This window comes from Mustela lutreola, chromosome 16 (assembly GCF_030435805.1).
Source record: "Mustela lutreola isolate mMusLut2 chromosome 16, mMusLut2.pri, whole genome shotgun sequence".
Lineage (NCBI taxonomy): Eukaryota > Metazoa > Chordata > Mammalia > Carnivora > Mustelidae > Mustela > Mustela lutreola.
The window spans coordinates 51865931-51882563 of NC_081305.1; the positions used below are offsets into that span (position 1 = coordinate 51865931).

The 16633-nt window shown below is 44.2% G+C and overlaps 1 pseudogene; it reads left to right on the plus strand.

Annotated features, from left to right (window-relative positions):
* The window catches only part of LOC131817686 (zinc finger protein 850-like), a 73560-nt pseudogene that overhangs the window by 28440 nt on the left and 28487 nt on the right, over window positions 1-16633 (plus strand).

Genomic DNA, 16633 nt, shown 5'->3' on the forward strand with positions numbered 1-16633 from the left:
CAAAGTCTGTTTTCAGAACTAAGCCTATGTTCTAAGAGGTGATCCTGTAGCCTGAATCCATGTAGGGTTGGCTTGAATGAAGAGTGAAGGGAAGAGAAGGACTCCATACTCACCTGGATGCTCTGCCCCCTTTTTAGAAACCTTTGAAACTATCGTGATTCAGTCTGAATCTTTGGTTCATGGTTAGGAAATCAATCTTAATATCTTGTCCAATTTTAGGAATTCCCTGCTTTGTTTTGTTTTTGTTTGTTTGTTTTTTTCATAAATTTCCTTATTTGGGGGCACTGGGTAGCTCAGTGGGTTAAAGACTCTGCCTTTAGCTCAGGTCACGATCCTGAGATCGAGCCCGGCATCGGGCTCTGTGCTCATTGGGGAACCTGCTTCTCCCTTTCTCTCTGCCTGCCTCTCTGCCTACTTGTGATCTCTGTCAAGTAAATAAATTAAATCTTAAAAAAAAAAACAAATTTCCCTAATTATTATTATGTAATGGTTTATGGAGTTAAAGCATTGCCAGTTTTGTTTTATTGATTGAAAGGGGCATTACTTTCTGTGTTCCATTAAAGTTAACCTTTTACTTTATTTACTTAAGACTTTTCTTTATTTCATTCCTCTACTAAATTTCATCCTAGTCTCTTGCTTTTTTAGTTCCTTGGTGGAAATTAAGTTATTTATTCCAAGATTTTTCTTAGCTCCGTATTGTATAACATGAACAACTTGGGAAATGGGAAGTATAGTAGGGAAATACTGGCAGAAATAAACAATACAAACAATGACCGAAAGCAGTAAAAAAATTAAAATGATGACTTTAAGGCATTTCTGTAATCATGTCAGGTGTGAACAAGGAGTTTTACTGTTTCTTTTTCAGTTTAGATTCCTTTACTCTATTTTTCGTTGCATAATTGTTCTAACTAGAATGTTTAGTACTCTACTCAAAGGCAGTGGTGGGGTCACTTCATTGCCTGCTGATGATAGAGGAGAATGTTGCAGACGGTTCCTACTGAATAGGTTTCATCTTTTCATACATCTGTGGCATTCATTAGGTAGGGGTTTCCTTCTCTCTCTACTTTGAGTGCTTTTAACATGACACGTTGTCCAGTATGCCCATATTTGTATTCTGTCTCCCTTAACGTGATCATGTCATTTTTGCCCTTCGTTCTGTTAATGTGGAGTCTCGAATTTATGGTTTTATGTATGTTGGAGAGCCCTTAATTCCAGGTCCATTTCCCACTGGATCATCTTGTAAAAAGGGAAAATGTGTGTTTGATTCAGTTTACTCTCTTTTATTGGGCACTTTGAGTAAATTTGCTCACAAGTAGAGTTTTTCAAACTTCGTTATTCGTAGTGTCTTTGGCTGGCTTGCATGGGCTGAGAATGCTTGTGCCACAGAGAGAGTGTTCTGCTAGTTTCTCTGATATTCATGACTTGGAAATGTTTGAGGATATTTGCAGTCCTTTCTCCTTCAGTGTCTGTTTGAATATCCAGTGAATTCATCTGGGACAAAATTTTTGTTTCTTGGATTATTTTCATCTATTCCTCTTTCATTTGGCTTCCCAGTTGTAGATCCGTTGAAATGTTTTCTATTTTCCTGAGTGATCCAGTCTAAATTTGTTATACCTTTTCTGAATATTCGTACTTGTCTTTTAGTATGAATTTGTGGGCACTGATTATCCACTGTTGCCTCTTATAATTACTTTTATTCCTACAGTCAGTTATAGTGTGTCTGCTTTCACTTATTCACTTATCATTGTAGTCAGTCTTTTTTTCTGTTATTCTTCATTGAGTTAATCAGCTGCCAGTGTTGATCTTTTCTGCCAAACAACTCTTCCTGTGCTTGATATATTCCCATTTTTACTCCATTTGATTCAGTTCAGTTATCTGTTTTCATATCCTCCGTTCTTCTGCTAATTTTGAGTTCATATTATCCTTTTTCTAATTATTAGAGATACATGAAAGTGATTTCTGCTACACCATGACCATATCACAGAATTATCTATTAGGATATATGGTCAATACGTTGTGTGCCATGTTATGTATCTATGGAGAAATGAGGTCCTGATGACTCCTTGTCAGCCATCTTTGAAACAGACATTGTCTGTTTGAAACAGATATTGTCTGTTTCACTTGATGTTTCTGTATTAGTAGTCTTCAGTATATTCTTCTGATTGTAGTAAATGCAATGGTTTTACTTTTATTTGGTATCTTTCAGCTGTATCTTCACATGACACCCAGAGTTTCCTGTTAAAGCAGAGCATAGAAGGTTTTATCCAGAATGGATCAATGCCCAGATACAAACATAGTGCTGTTGAGATTTTATACTTACACAGAGACTGGACAGTGATGGGGAGAGTGAAGGGTGTCAAAGAAATCCTGGGTGATACACCCAAACCAAGGCAATTGCCCTTAATGAGAATGTCACTGCCCCAACTGGTAAAGTATATAAACCGCTGTGGAAAACCTCCTTTTTTAAGTCAACTGTTTCTGCAGAGTAGTGTGTTTCTGTCAGCAAAAGGTCCAGTCAGATATTCAAACATAGCTATTCATGGACAGACCATTTGGCATATCTGGAAGGTAACCTAGTCTATGCTGAAGATAATGATTTGAGCCATTTGAAAAATAGGACTGGCCTGACCTTAAATCAGAGATTTAGAAATGAAGAATGAAGTGCTCAGTGGGATCCATATGAAAGGCGCTTCACTGAGGAGTCAACCCTCCAGAATGACCATAGGCTTTTCACTGGAGACAGAATTATTCAATGCACTGCATCTAAGAAAACATTGAACCAGGGCTCCAGTGTTCATCGAAGTGTCAAGGCTTGGTTTACAGGGAACCATTATGAATGTGATAAATGTGGGGAAGGCTTTCATCCAAGCTGTAACCTCAGTGTCCATAATGGTCACCACTTGGGAGACAGTCCTCATAAACATAATAAATGTGGGAAAGCTCATAACCAGTCCTCTAGTGTTGGTGATCATCAGAGAATTCACGAGGGAAAAAATGCATTCAGTTCTAATAAACTGGGGACCATGTTTAGTCAGTCATCAAGCCTAAACATCAATGAGATAATCCCTTGGGGAAAGGAAACTTACATTTTTAAGGAATGTGGTAAATGCTTTGACTGCCACTCAACACAATCACAACATCAGCAAATTCATACTGGAGAAAAATATACAAATGTGAAGAGGGTGGTCAAACCTTTAATGACTGTTTATCAAAAAATGAACATTCGCAGATCTATTCTGGAGAGAAACCCTATAAATATCAAGAATGTGGCAAGACTTTTAACAATCACTCAGGTCTTAATAGACATCACAGAATTCATAATAGAGAGAAACCTTACCAATGTCATGAATGTGGCAAGAGCTTTAACAAGCACCCAGCCCTTATTCAACATCACATAATTCATAGTGGAGAGAAACCTTACCAATGTCAAGAATGTGGAAAAGCCTTTTGTGACAGGTCAACCCTTACTCAACATCACAGAACTCATACTGGAGAGAAACCTTACCGATGTCAAGAATGTGGCAAGGCCTTTACCTGGAAGTCAAGTTGTTCTCGGCACCACAAAATTCATAGTGGAGAGAAACCTTACCAATGTGAAGAATGTGGCAAGGCCTTTTGTGACAGGTCAGCCCTTACTCAACATCACAGAACTCATACTGGAGAGAAACCTTACCAATGTCAGGAATGTGGCAAAGCCTTTAACCACAGCTCAGTCTTTGCTAAACATTACAGAATTCATACTGGAGAGAAACCTTACCAATGTCAAGAATGTAGCAAGGCCTTTATACACAGCTCAAACCTTACTCAACATCACAGAATTCATACTGGAAAGAAACCTTACCAACGTCAAGAATGTTGTTAGGCGGGGCACCTCGGTGGCTCAGTTGGTTAAGCCTCTGCCTTCGGCTCTGGTCATGATCTCAGGGTTCTGGGATCGAGCCCCACATCAGGCTCTCTGCTCAGCAGGGAGCCTGCTTCCTCCTCTCTCTCTGCCTGCCTCTCCTCCTACTTGTGATCTCTCTTTCTCTCTCTCTGTCTGTCAAATAAATAAATAAAATCCTTAAAAAAAAAATGTGAGGTCTTTACAGGCACTCGGTCCTCACTAAACATCATAATATCCATATGGGATAGATGGTTTACCAGTGTACAGGATGTTTCAGTGGGGCACCTGGGTAGCTCAGGTGGTTTTGCAGCTTAGGTCATGATCACAGGGTCCCAAGATTGAGCTCTGCTTCGAGCTCCCTGCTAACTCTTCCCTACAATGCCATACAATTGAACATACACATGCCTCTCCCCCTGCCTGACCCTCCTCTCTACTTGTGCTCTCTCTCTATCTCTCTGTCAAATAAATAAATAAAATCTTTAAGAAGGAAAGAAAAAAAGAGTGTGAGAAAAATTGGTTAAAGAGTGTTCACTGATTCATGCCTATGAGAGAATTCATATTAGACAGTAACCTCAAAAATACAACCAGTGTGGCATGCCTTTGTCCAGCAGGCATGCCTTCTAAACTGATAATTCATATTGGAAAGACAACAGATGAAAAATGTGGCCAAATGGCTCGCAGGCACACAATGCTTCCTGCACATCACGGAATTATACTGCAGAGAAAGTTATGGATGTAATGAATGTGAGAGAGTGCCTAAGGACTGCTCCCTCCTTACTCCGTATGAGAGATTTTAAATAGGAGAGTAAGTGTACAAATGCTAAGAATGTGTCTGACCTCTCAGTGGGACTCCCAACTTTCTTCACATCGTTGTTTTCATACAGGAGTGAAAGTGTGAAATGTAAAGAATGTGGCCAAGCCTGTAACTGGAATTCAGTGCTTACTCAATATCTCAAAATGCATAGTAGATTCAAACCCTTGGAACATCGTGAATGTGGAAAGATTTTCATTTTAGTATACATTGGAGCACACACCAGAGAGTGCATTAAGGAAAGTCAATCGAAAGTTAGCAATGTTTAGAAAACTATTGAATTGAACATCAGATGCCATGAATGTTACAGAAATCAAGCCAATGGAATACATTATTCACCCTACTCAGACATTACTTTGCATGAAAATAGTGATTATAAGGAGAAATCAAACTTGAACACTTAGAAAATGTATATGGTAGTCTGTTGAACAGATTTAGGGGATGGACTTTTTCATATATATAAGGATTTCAGTCTTTTTAAATGTTTACATTAACCTTATTTGAGATTTGTGACTAACAGTATTAATGTGTTTCCTCTGAAATCACTACAGAAAATTCCTCTGTTCCTCGTGGGTGTGTAAGAACACAGGGCTGATTGTTACTATGTCAAAGATATTAGATGTCCTGCTCCATTAAGTGGGACTCATTTGTACCTAATTTTCCATGGAAGAGGACTGTATGATTTACAACATATGAAGTACAGCTCAGTGGAGATGGTGCTTACAGTTATAACACTGATGTAAGATTCCATGGGATAGGTGTTTGGAGCACACACTTCTGCATGTATTGAAACTAAGGAACTTCTTCAATAGTAGATGTAGGAGGTTTTCCTTATTGTTCTTTAAGGAAAAAGAGGTAGCCATGCAGTGAACTCTGAATGTATCTTCCTAAGTGCAGTTGTTAGAGAGTATGACTTGATGTGGTTAAATGAGAAAATGCTGACAGGTATTGTTGGACTGCAGGAGGGTAGCTAACTCTTCCCTACAATGCCATACAATTGAACATTCACATTTCTAAGCAATGTACCTCAATCCTGAAATTTTTGGAAATAGGTACTCCCACATCCTTATGGCAACACTTGAACACTTTTGCACATGTGTGTTCTGTATTTCAAATGGAGACAATAGAGTGGATTTGATACGCATTACTCAGTGTATGTATGATATTAATGTATTTTCATTAATAAAACTGGTGTTTTTTCTTTAAAATATTTTATTTGTTTTGTTGACAGAAAGTGATCACAAGTAGGCAGAGAGCTAGGCAGAGTGAGAGAGGAGGCAGCAGGCTCCCGGTGGAACAGAGAGCTCAATGGGGGGCTGGATCTCAAGACCCTGGGATCATCAGCCAAAGGCAGAAGCTTTAGCCCACTAAGCCACTGAGGTCCCCCAATAAAACACTGTTTTTTAACATACGGATATGGGTATGTCATGAATGATGTGTTATTCTACGTGTAGTGTTCATTTATTTCATTGCGGGTTGTTGGAGCTGATGGAATCCATCACCTGTTTGGTACTGGAGTAAAACAATATACCTAGGACACCATTTTCCCAGTGCTCTGAAGGTTTAAGGGGTATGTGATTATATTTCCCCAGTCTATGCTATGATTTTCTCCTCTTTGTGAATAGGATGATATTACTGTATGTGTATTACCAAGCTTTGTGACATAGAGGTATTGTTGGAGTTTTAGCTCATGTACTCCATGATACTGCTATTTGGCATTGGTTTTGTCTAGCCAGTAGTGTTGTCGGGGCCTTGTACTGACAGGAGCTCTTCCATTAGTGCATTCCCCAGTCAGCACGCTGTAGGGTGACAAGTTAATGGAACGTTTTATACGATATCTGTACTCTGTCCTAGTGAGCCGCCATCACTCCTTTTTTCCAATGCCTTCCTTCCCATGTCCCATAGAGAAGACTCCCCCTCCACCAGAGCTTCCCTAAATCTGTTTTAGTCAGAATGGCATATTCTGGACATAGACTTGGGACTCTATAGTATTGTCCCATGGCCCCAAATGAAAGTGTTTGCCCCACGTCCTGCATTGAGGGTGGTTTTCATGTGTCCGTGAGGTACACATGCACATATGGCCATCCTATGTGTGTCATAGATACCCCATAAGAAAGAGAAATATTTCCCAACTAGAGTGATGTAGTAGCCTAGGGAAGAGACAAAAAAATATTTAAGATGAGGACTTAGCATGTAGGGTAGGACAACTGTGCTGAGCTTCCTAAGTGACTTCCTAGATGTAGAAAAATAACTTGTACTTGTTTTATGACCTACTTATCTCCAGATCTCCAGTTGTATTCACCCTTATTTTTTTTTTCTTTGCTACATAGGAACCACAGCCATTCTCTTTTTTGCCTGTGTTGTGGAGAGAGTGTCTTCAGAAAATGCTTAATTGAGATTAGACAGATGGAAAGCCGATGGGTATTAAAACATAAAGCATGGGGTTGTGTGAATTGAATCTAATTTTAATATGAGGAAGTTACCATTCTTCAAGAGAAAGACAAGACCTATTAAAACTAAATGTGAGGAACTCTTTCCCGTGTGGGGAGGGACCTGGAGGTGGCTCCCTTTAGTCACTGCAAAGGCACAGGCAGCTCTTGCTGATGTCATTTGATGAACACATGTCATGGGGAGAAGATTCTGATGGCTAATGTGGGTTTTTAAGGAGTAGGGTAGGTCTGCTTTTTCCTGATGATATGATTGACCTGCTGTGTCTTCCTGAGGAATAATGTTGTTGGGTATCAGTGATGACTGTACTATCCCTGCCTAGATCCCTGACAAGGTATGGAGGAGGGTGTTTGATGATGCAGTCATGTTGGCAGCTTTAAGATGTCAAGTGGTAGGGACGCCTGGGTGGCTCAGTTGGTTAAGAAGCTGCCTTTGGCTCAGGTCATGATCCCAGCGTCCTGGGATCGTGTCCCACATCGGGCTCCTTGCTCGGCGGGGAGCCTGCATCTCCCTCTGCCTCTGCCTGCCTCTCTGTCTGACTGTGCTCGCTTGCCCTCTCTCCCTCTATCCCTAACAAATAAATAAAAAATTCTTAAAAAAAAAAATAAGTCACGTGGTAGAATAGATGTTTGAGATGAAGAAGCCTTCTGGACAGTGGAATAGGCTGGATCAGCTGGGCATGTGCTGTGGTTGCTCTCTCATTTCCCAGGTAGGTAACCCCAGTCAAGGTCAGATCCAGTGTGGTTGGGAGATCCTTCAGGGAAACTGCTTCACCGCTGTGCCGGATCTTGCTCCCTTTCTTCAGTGCCATTATGAATGTAGTAGTAGAATCCGAATGTAGTTTGGATGTATGGGTGGCTCAGTCATTAAGTGTCTGCTTTAGGCTCAGGTCATGAGCCCTGCATTGGGCTCCCTGCCCAGTGGTGAGTTGATTTCTCTCTCTCCTCTGCCCATCACCACCCAGCACCACAAGTGTCTCTCTCTCTCTCATTCTCTCAAGTGAAATATATTTCTTAGATGGGGTGCCTGGGTGGCTCAGTGGGTTAAAGCCTCTGCCTTTGGCTCAGGTCATGGTCCCAGGGTCCTGGGATCAAGCACGCTTTGGGCTCTGCTCAGCAGGGAGCTTGCTTTCCCCTCTCTCTCTTCCTGCCTTTCTGCCTTCTTGTGATCTCTGTCTGTCAATTAAATAAATAAAATCATATATATATATATATATATATATACATATATATATATTTCTTAGAGATTTTGTCTATATATTTGACAAAGAGAGAGATCACTAGTAGGCTGAGTGAGAAGGGAAGGCAAGCTCACTGTTGAGCAGAGAGCCTGACATGGTGCTTGATCCCAGGACCCTGAGATCATGAACCAAAGGCAGAAGCCCAACCCTCTGAGCCTCCCAGGCACCACAGCTGTTGGTATCAGAAAGATTGCCTAGGGGTGCCTGGGTGGCTCAGTGGGTTACAGCCACTGCCTTCGGTCATTGAGAACAGTGCAGGATAAACAAATTTTCCTCTCCTCACATTCATTCTGTTGTGTGAACTGAACCTCTACATCTCAGCCCCAGAATAGAACATTCAGACAGAGCCAGGGATCAAGGGCAGAGGTAGCTTCATTGCTTTGCCAGCCCAGGAGGCTTCAGAAGGTCGGGGCCATGAAACTTGCAGCCCACTGGGAGAAAGGGGCCAAGGGTTTGTTGGGAAATGCTGGATAATGGCCGATTTCCAGAGGAATTGTGTCTGTGCTGCCTGTTCATCATGTTCTCAGGGTGGAATCAGGTTCCTGAAAGAAAGGGCTGAGAAGTGAGTTGAGGAGAAGTGAGTTGAGGAGGTTTGTGGAGTTGAGAAAGGTTACTTGTTGGAAATGGGAGTCTCACTGAAGCATTAATTACTTTTTTTCTTTGTTCAACTTGATGCCTTCCAAGTGGTTTTCATTTCAGTCACCAAGACAGCTATTGTAAGAGGACTTCATACTTTACACTGAGAAACCACTCAGTGGTAACAACCAATTTTCCTGAGAATGCTGAGAATTAGAATTCTCATATATCCTCGATGGGAGGGTAAAAAGAGTATACAGTGTGGAAAACAGTGTGGCAGGTCAGAACGGTGTGGCAGAACAGAAACACTTACAGACTGAAGGGGAATATATGTCTCCCTTCTTACTGAAGGGAAAATGTCTCTTGGCCTGAGCATTATTTTTGAACGCTTATTTTGAATCAAAGGTAGATAAAGGAAAAGTTCTGAAAGTCTTTATTTTGCAAGAGACATTTGCTTTTATATGGGAAAGTTCGGTCTGTCAGGGGTCTTCCTCTGTGTAGCAGAAAGAGGGAGAAGGAGGCAGTCTCCCGAAACTCTGATGGTGGGAAGGCAGGGCTCGAACTCTGCTCCCAGCCCCAGCCTTGGTTCCCCTGCTTGGCCTGGTCACCATCCCAGTTCCTTCCCAGCAGGGTCACCTGTGGAGTTTCAGGAAGGATCTCCTCTGCGGGCCTCCCCCTCAGATTCTGTCAGTTGTTTTGGGTGAAAACAACACTGTTGTGTTAATTAAGGGCTCCAGGAGATTCTCAGTGTGGCCAGACGGGAGCCCGAGGGCTTTCGGTGGGTTTCTGAGAGTGGATTTGCTGCTTTGGTCCAGGAGAAGTGACAGGGTCTCTGCTCCATGAGTCTGGGAAGGTCGGGTCCATGGAGCCCACAGTTCCGATGCTGATGCTGAAGTTGTCAGTGGTGGTGGGAAGGGACCCCTCCCTCCCCGCAAAGCAGGTGAGGAAAATTCAGGGATTGGTGTCCTTGTGGGAGATCAGTTTCTGAGCTGCTCCAGACACAAAGGACTGGGAAGTTAAACCTTTTCTGCATCTCCGAGTTCTGCCTGCATGTGGGCTAGTGGTGTGAGGAGAAGGAACTCTGTTGCTGGATTTCAGGGCATTTCCTCCTAATGCAGGTATGATTTCCCACAGATTCCTCGTGAGGATGAAATCTAGAGGTGGAGGTGAAGGCAGAAATGGCCGGTTCTCAGGTGAGCCTGGTGTCCCCGCGGAGCCGTGTCCTCTGTTTCTCCGCAGACCGTCGCGTTTAGAAGCTGCAGATGTGGATGCCTCAAATCTCGGTGCTTCTTGCTTCTGTGTTCACCTGTTTTTTTAAGACCTGGTCAGAATCACGATTAGGTCTTAGCATAGAGAATGCTTCTCTATGTCCCAGGTCCTTCTGTCCTGTGTCCCCAACCTGGCTTCCATAGGGCATCAGCCGTTGTCACTTTGACTTAAAGTCACTCGAGGGGTCATCTGGATTGCTCAGTGTGTTAAAGCCTCTGCCGTCAGCTCAGGTCCTGATCTCAGCGTCTTGGGATTGAGCCCCACATTAGGCTCTCTGCTCAGCAGGGAGCCTGCTTCCTCCTCTCTCTCTGCCTGCCTCTCTGCCTGCTTGTATCTCTGTCTGTCAAATCAATAAACAATATCTTTAAAAAAAAATAAAAATAAAAATAAACTCCCGCAAGGAGTAACAATATTCCATTGGTGGTGGATCTGGAGGGGAAGGTGTCGAGTCCAAGATTCATGTGGCTGATGAGGTGTGGTCCTGGGATATCCGGGAGGGAAATTGTTTCTGATTCAGGTTCGTCTAGATTCTCAACCAGCTGTGTGCAGCTGGGGAGGAAGGAAATGCAGATACAAGCTCAGTGGGTATGAGTCCTGAAAAACTTGGAAACTTCTCATTCTAAGAAAGGGTATGTGTGTGTCTTTATCTTTAGCATGTGAAGGAGATATTCTACTTAAAATCCACTAGAGGAGGGTGCCTGGGGGTCTTTGTGGACTAAGCTTGGACTGTTGGTTGAGCTCAGGTCAGGATCTCAATGTCCTGGACTAGTATCCCTGCTTCTGGCTCTGTGCCCAGAGGGGAGTCCGCTTGACATTCTCTTTCTCCCTCTCCTGCCAGTCTCCATCTCCTCTAAAATATAAGTCAAGCTTGGGGACTGAGGGTGGTTCCATTAGTTAAGAGTCTGCTTTCTGTCTCCAGCTCAGGTCATGGATCCGGGGACCTGAGATCCAGCCCTGCATCTGGCTCCCAGGAGGGCAGGGATCCTGCTTCTCCCTCTTCCTCTCCTGTTCTGCCTACTTGTGCTCTCTCACTTGGCTCTTGTTGAAATAAATACAATCTTTGTAAAAAAAATTTCTTTATTGGGGTGCCTGGGTGGCTCAGAGGGTTAAAGCCTCTGCCTTCAGCTCAGGTCAGGATCCCGGGGTCCTGGGATCGAGCCCCATATCGGGCTCTCCCCTTGGTGGGGAGCCTGCTTCCTCCTCTCTCTCTGCCTACCTCTCTGCCTACTTGTGATGTCTCTCCGTTGAATAAATGAATGAAAACTTTAAAAAAGAAAAATAGGATTTTCTTTATAAAAAGAACAGTGAGAGCATGAGTAGGGTGTGCTATGGTCAGAGAGAAAAGGCTACCCGCTGAGCAAAGACACACCCCCACCCACCTCACCCCCACATCATACTCCTCCACCCCACCCCCCCGCCATGTAGGAGGTGGTCCCAGGACCTTGTGTCTTAGCCTGAGCAGAAGGCTGATGCCCACTGACTGAGCCACCCAGGTGCCCCTATAAATAGAATCTTTTTTTTTTTTTTAAGATTTTATTTATTTATTTGACAGAGAGAAATCACAAGTAGATGGAGAGGCAGGCAGAGAGAGAGAGAGAGGGAAGCAGGCTCCCCGCCAAGCAGAGAGCCCAATGCGGGACTCGATCCCAGGACCCTGAGATCATGACCTGAGCCGAAGGCAGCGGCTTAACCCACTGAGCCAATCTTAAAAGAAGATGAAAATAAAAATAAATCTTAAAAATTCAAAGAAAAGAAAGGTGTAAACTAGCTATTACTAGCACAGGGATGCTGTGCTGTCTCAGTGTAGTGTCTCTGCCAGTCACTTGGGGTCCCAGACATGGGTCCATAATTGGCTGGAAGCCCATCCAGCAGCGCTGCTGGAATTCCCTGAGGCAGGACAAAGGCGGTGGAAGTTTCCTGAATATCTAAGAGATCAGCAGGCAGGAGGACACAGGAGAGCTTGTCTGCAATGTTCAGTGTGGGGGGGTTTCTTATTGGGGGAAGGAAGGTGAGAAGTTCTGGGGAACCTGGAACTTGCTCCTTTCTGCTCACTGTACCTCATTGTCTTGGGAATTTTGTGGTGGGTCCCCTGCTGGGCCTGTCTGGACTCAGCCAAGGGGACACTGGGGCTCTCCCTCCACTCCTTTGCTCAATCCTCCTTGCCTAAAAGCAGCCTCTACAGATCATATAGTGATTGAATTGTTTATGTGTATCTACTGTATTTCCAAAATTAGAGTTACATTCTGAAATCCTGTTTTCAGTCCATTGGGAATGCCAGTGATGATGCGTCCTTTTGTTATGCCCTAGTTTTTGAACCCGAGAGACCGCCAAGGAGCCAAGCACGGATGCGATCACACGAGGGTTTATTTGACAGGCTTAAGCCCAAGTATACTTGGGCCCAAGTATACCTGGCACAACGGAGTAGGGACTTGGATCCCGAACCAGATTACAGTCAGAGTTTTTAAAGGCAGAGTAGGGTGGACTCGGTGGTGGGTGAGGACAAAGGGGATTATGGATGATGTAAGTCTCCAAGGATTTTTGGAAGTAAGGACTCCAGGACCTTGAGGGGCTAGCTATTGTTGGGAGAAAGGTTATTTATTACCAATAATAAAAATATTCTCGTGAGACCATTTAGATGTATATCAGTGGGCCATATACTTGGGAATGATTCTTGACCCAATCTTGGAGGTTTAGAGATAAAGGAATTGTTAAAGTAGACTTACAGGATCCTGGTGGGACCTGTTAGGATAGGATGTTGGTCAGGCTAGGATTGTCCTTAGCAAAATCTCAAGGTAAGGGCAGTTAAGTCCCTAGGAGAGAGCCACTTGGTCTGTTTCAAGGGCTTGTCAATAAGTAAGGAATTTTAATGATTTTCTTCTGCCCCTGTTTCCCACATCAGCTAAATTTGAGGTGGGATGGCCTTAATTTTCTCGGCCTCCACACTTTGATTTGCATTAGGCATTTATAACATTTGTTTCCATTGAGCTGATGTGAACTTCTTTTATTGGCTTGGTGCTGTCTGCCAGATCCTCCCCCATCATGTTCCTATTTTCCCTCCTATCACTTGTAAGGAACATGGGATACTGAGGAATATGCAGGAACTACCGCATTTCAGGTGTCAGTTTCTTTCTTCTGCCTTTCTCTTGCTTGTCATTTCTTTCTTTCTTTCTTAGTTTCCTTCCTTCTTTCTTTCTTTCCTTTACACATTTTCTCAGCTAAGAGACAGAGGGAGCACATGAGTGAGGAAAGGGAAAGAGGGAGAAACAGATTCCCCACTGAGTGGGGAGCCCAACTCAGGGCTCCATCCCAGGAGTCTGGGATCATGACCTGAGCTGAAGGCAGACCCTTAACCAACTGAACGGTCTGGGTCCCCCTTGCTTGTAGTTTCTTTCTTTCTCTTTTTTTAAAGATTTTATTTATTTATTTTACAGAGAGAGATCACAAGTAGAGAGGCAGGCAGAGAGAGGAGGAAGCAGGCTCCCTGCTGAGCAGAGAGCCCGATGCGGGACTCGATCCCAGGACCCTTAGATCATGACCTGAGCCAAGGCAGAGGCTTAGCCCACTGAGCCACCCAGGCGCCCCTCCTTGCTTGTAGTTTCTGAGGAGGAGAACAAAGTCAAAAGTGGTGTGGATAAAATTAAATTTCCTTCAACTTCCAGTCTGTTGATAAATACCTGAGAAAGGCATTCCTCAGGGAACTCACAACTGCCTCAAGGGTAATATTTTGTTGGATGCAAAAAGCAGCCTTAGCTTGACACTAGCCACACCTTCAGGACCTTGTAATTTCTCTTTAACATATGAACATCGATAAATAAAACTTAAAAAAAAAAAAAAAAAAAAACACTGACTGTAAACTGGTTCAGGGTCCAAGTCCCTACTTGGCTGTGTCGGGTATACTTGGCCCAAGCTTAAGCATGTCAAATAAACCCTCATGCAATTGCATCAGTGTTCTTGGTGGTCTCTCAGACACGAAAACTCAATCACCTGTGCAGTTTCAAGAAGGATCTTACCTGCTGCCCCTCCCCCTCACATTCTACCCATCCATTTGGTGGAAACAACAATGTAGTGTTACTTAAGGGCTGCAGGAGTCCTCAGTGAAGCCAGGATGTGGGATTATTTCCTTATATTTTAATTTTTTTTTTCTGAGAGTGGAGAGCAGGCTTTGGTCCACGGGGAGGTAACCAGGTCTCTGCTGCTTTAGTCTGGGAAGGTCAGGCCCATGCAGCACCCAGTTCCTTTGCTGAAGCTGAATTTGTGGGCAATCCCAAGGAGGCGAAGCCCCCTGAAAGCTGAGAAGGAAAAGCCAAAGATTAGTCTCATGGTAGGAGCGCATTTGAATAGCTCCTGACAAAAAGCACTAGGAATTTGGGCCTTTTCTGCATTTCAGTGTCCTGCCTCCAGGGAAGCAGTTTTGGGAAATCCGTGTTCTCAGGAGGCTGACCCATCCAGTGGTGAATCCCAGTTCGGGTTTTCCCCCCTGTCCTGATGGCTGTGACCACAAGAATGGCACAGATGCGGAAGTAAAAGTGCTTTTACTCCCCTCTTTGTCTGTGTCCCAGGCTCGGACCCTGGAAGAAGGGTCACACTCCTCTGAGCCCGCTGGTGTTAAATAATCTCTGATCCACAAGGTCTCCCAGGGCTGCACAGTTCCTCGGCCAGAATCCAGCCCGGTCCTAGAACAGTTTCCAGATGCACAGGCTCTGTTGGTGGCCTTAAGAGCACTTTCCCCCGATACTGCTGTGATTTCTCCGCAGATACCTTGTGGAAAAAAATCCAGAGGACGAAGGGAAAGGAGAAATGGCCAGTTCTCAGGTAAGCCTGGTGTCTTAGGAGAGGCCATGTCGTGTTTTCCTCCTGAAATTCCTCACTTTTAGAAATTGCAAATGTTGGTTCCTGTAGTTTTGATGTTTCTCCCTTCTGTTTTCACCTGATTTGAAGGTCTTTCCAGAAATGATCCTCAAGGCCAGGTCCTCAGAACCCTTCTCTGTATCCCAGAGCCTTCTGCCTTACAAAGGACAGCAGCAGCTGTCAGTGGGAGTTCAAGTCTGGAAAGTACTGAAAATAGTTTCTGAGTGACAGACGCACAGGGGAAGCCTTGAGTCTGAGATTGCTGCTGCTGCTGAGGTCTGGTCCAGGGCGGTCAGTGAGGGAAAACCTTTCTCCTTTAGGCCCCGTGTGCTTGGTTTTCTCAGTGTTGTGTAGTCCAGGGGTCAGGAAATCGAGAAATAAACTCGATGGATTTGGGTCCAGAATTAACTCTAGATGTTCTCTGAGAGAAAAGTGTGGGATGGGGGAGTTCTTGAGACTTGTTCTTTAGAATGTGAAGTAGATATTTTATGTAAAATACACTAGTTAAATTACACTAGAGGGGAACCTGGGGGCTCAGTCAGTTAAGCCTCAAGACTGGCCACGATCTCAGGGTCCTGGGATGAGCTCTTACCTTGGCTGCAGGCTCAGCTGGGAACCAGCTTGAGAGCCTCTCCTCTCCCTGGCTCTTGCACTAAAGTGTAAATGAATCTGTAATTAAGTTTATACTGCCTCCTAGGGGACATGGAGACTTGTTGTCTAACTGTGTCTCTGCCAGTCAGGTGGGTGCCCCGAACTCGGGTCCATGATTGGGTGGAGGAAGTCACGTGGGATTGAAGAGTTCACCTGAGGCAGAACCACGCTCTTTCCAGCTCACAGAATATCCTGCAGGCGGCAGGCGGCAGCAGAGAGATATCTGCAAAGAGCAGTGGGTGCGGTGGGGGCTCTTTTTAGTGCAGGAAGGTGAGGAGTTAGGGGCTAAGGGAAGTTTCCCTCTTCTGAGCACTGCCCTTTGTTGTCAGTAGTTCATTGGTTAGTTCGGGTCTGTGGCTCCTTTGAGGTGAGTCCCCAGATGGGCCTGTCTGGGCTCACTGGGGCCCGTTCTCCATGCCTTTACGCCTCAAAGCAGCCGCTACAGAAACTGTAGGTGATTGACATGTATATATATCCTCTGTTTTCATAATGAGATTCCTATTCTGAATTCCTGCTTTCAGACCACAAAAAAAATACAGTGATAGTGTGTCCTTGGGTGTGCCTTGACACCGAGATCACTTTGTTTCCTATGCTTGGGGTAAACTGGATTTATTGTCTCGCTGCTCTTTGCCAGATCCCTCCCCTGCTATGTTTATATTTTCTCTCTCAATCATTTATAGGGAACGTGCAGTATGCAGAGATCATCACAGTTCAACTGGAAATTGCTTTGTCTGAGTTTCTCTTGCTTGTAGCCTTTTTTTCTTTTTTTAAGAATTATTATTTGAGAGAGAGAGGCTGAGAGTGCACATGAGCAGTAGTGGAGGGGGACAGGGAGGAGTAGACTCCCCGCAAAGCAGGGAGAACAATGTGGGACTCCATCCCAGGTCCCTGGAAATGGGACCTGAGC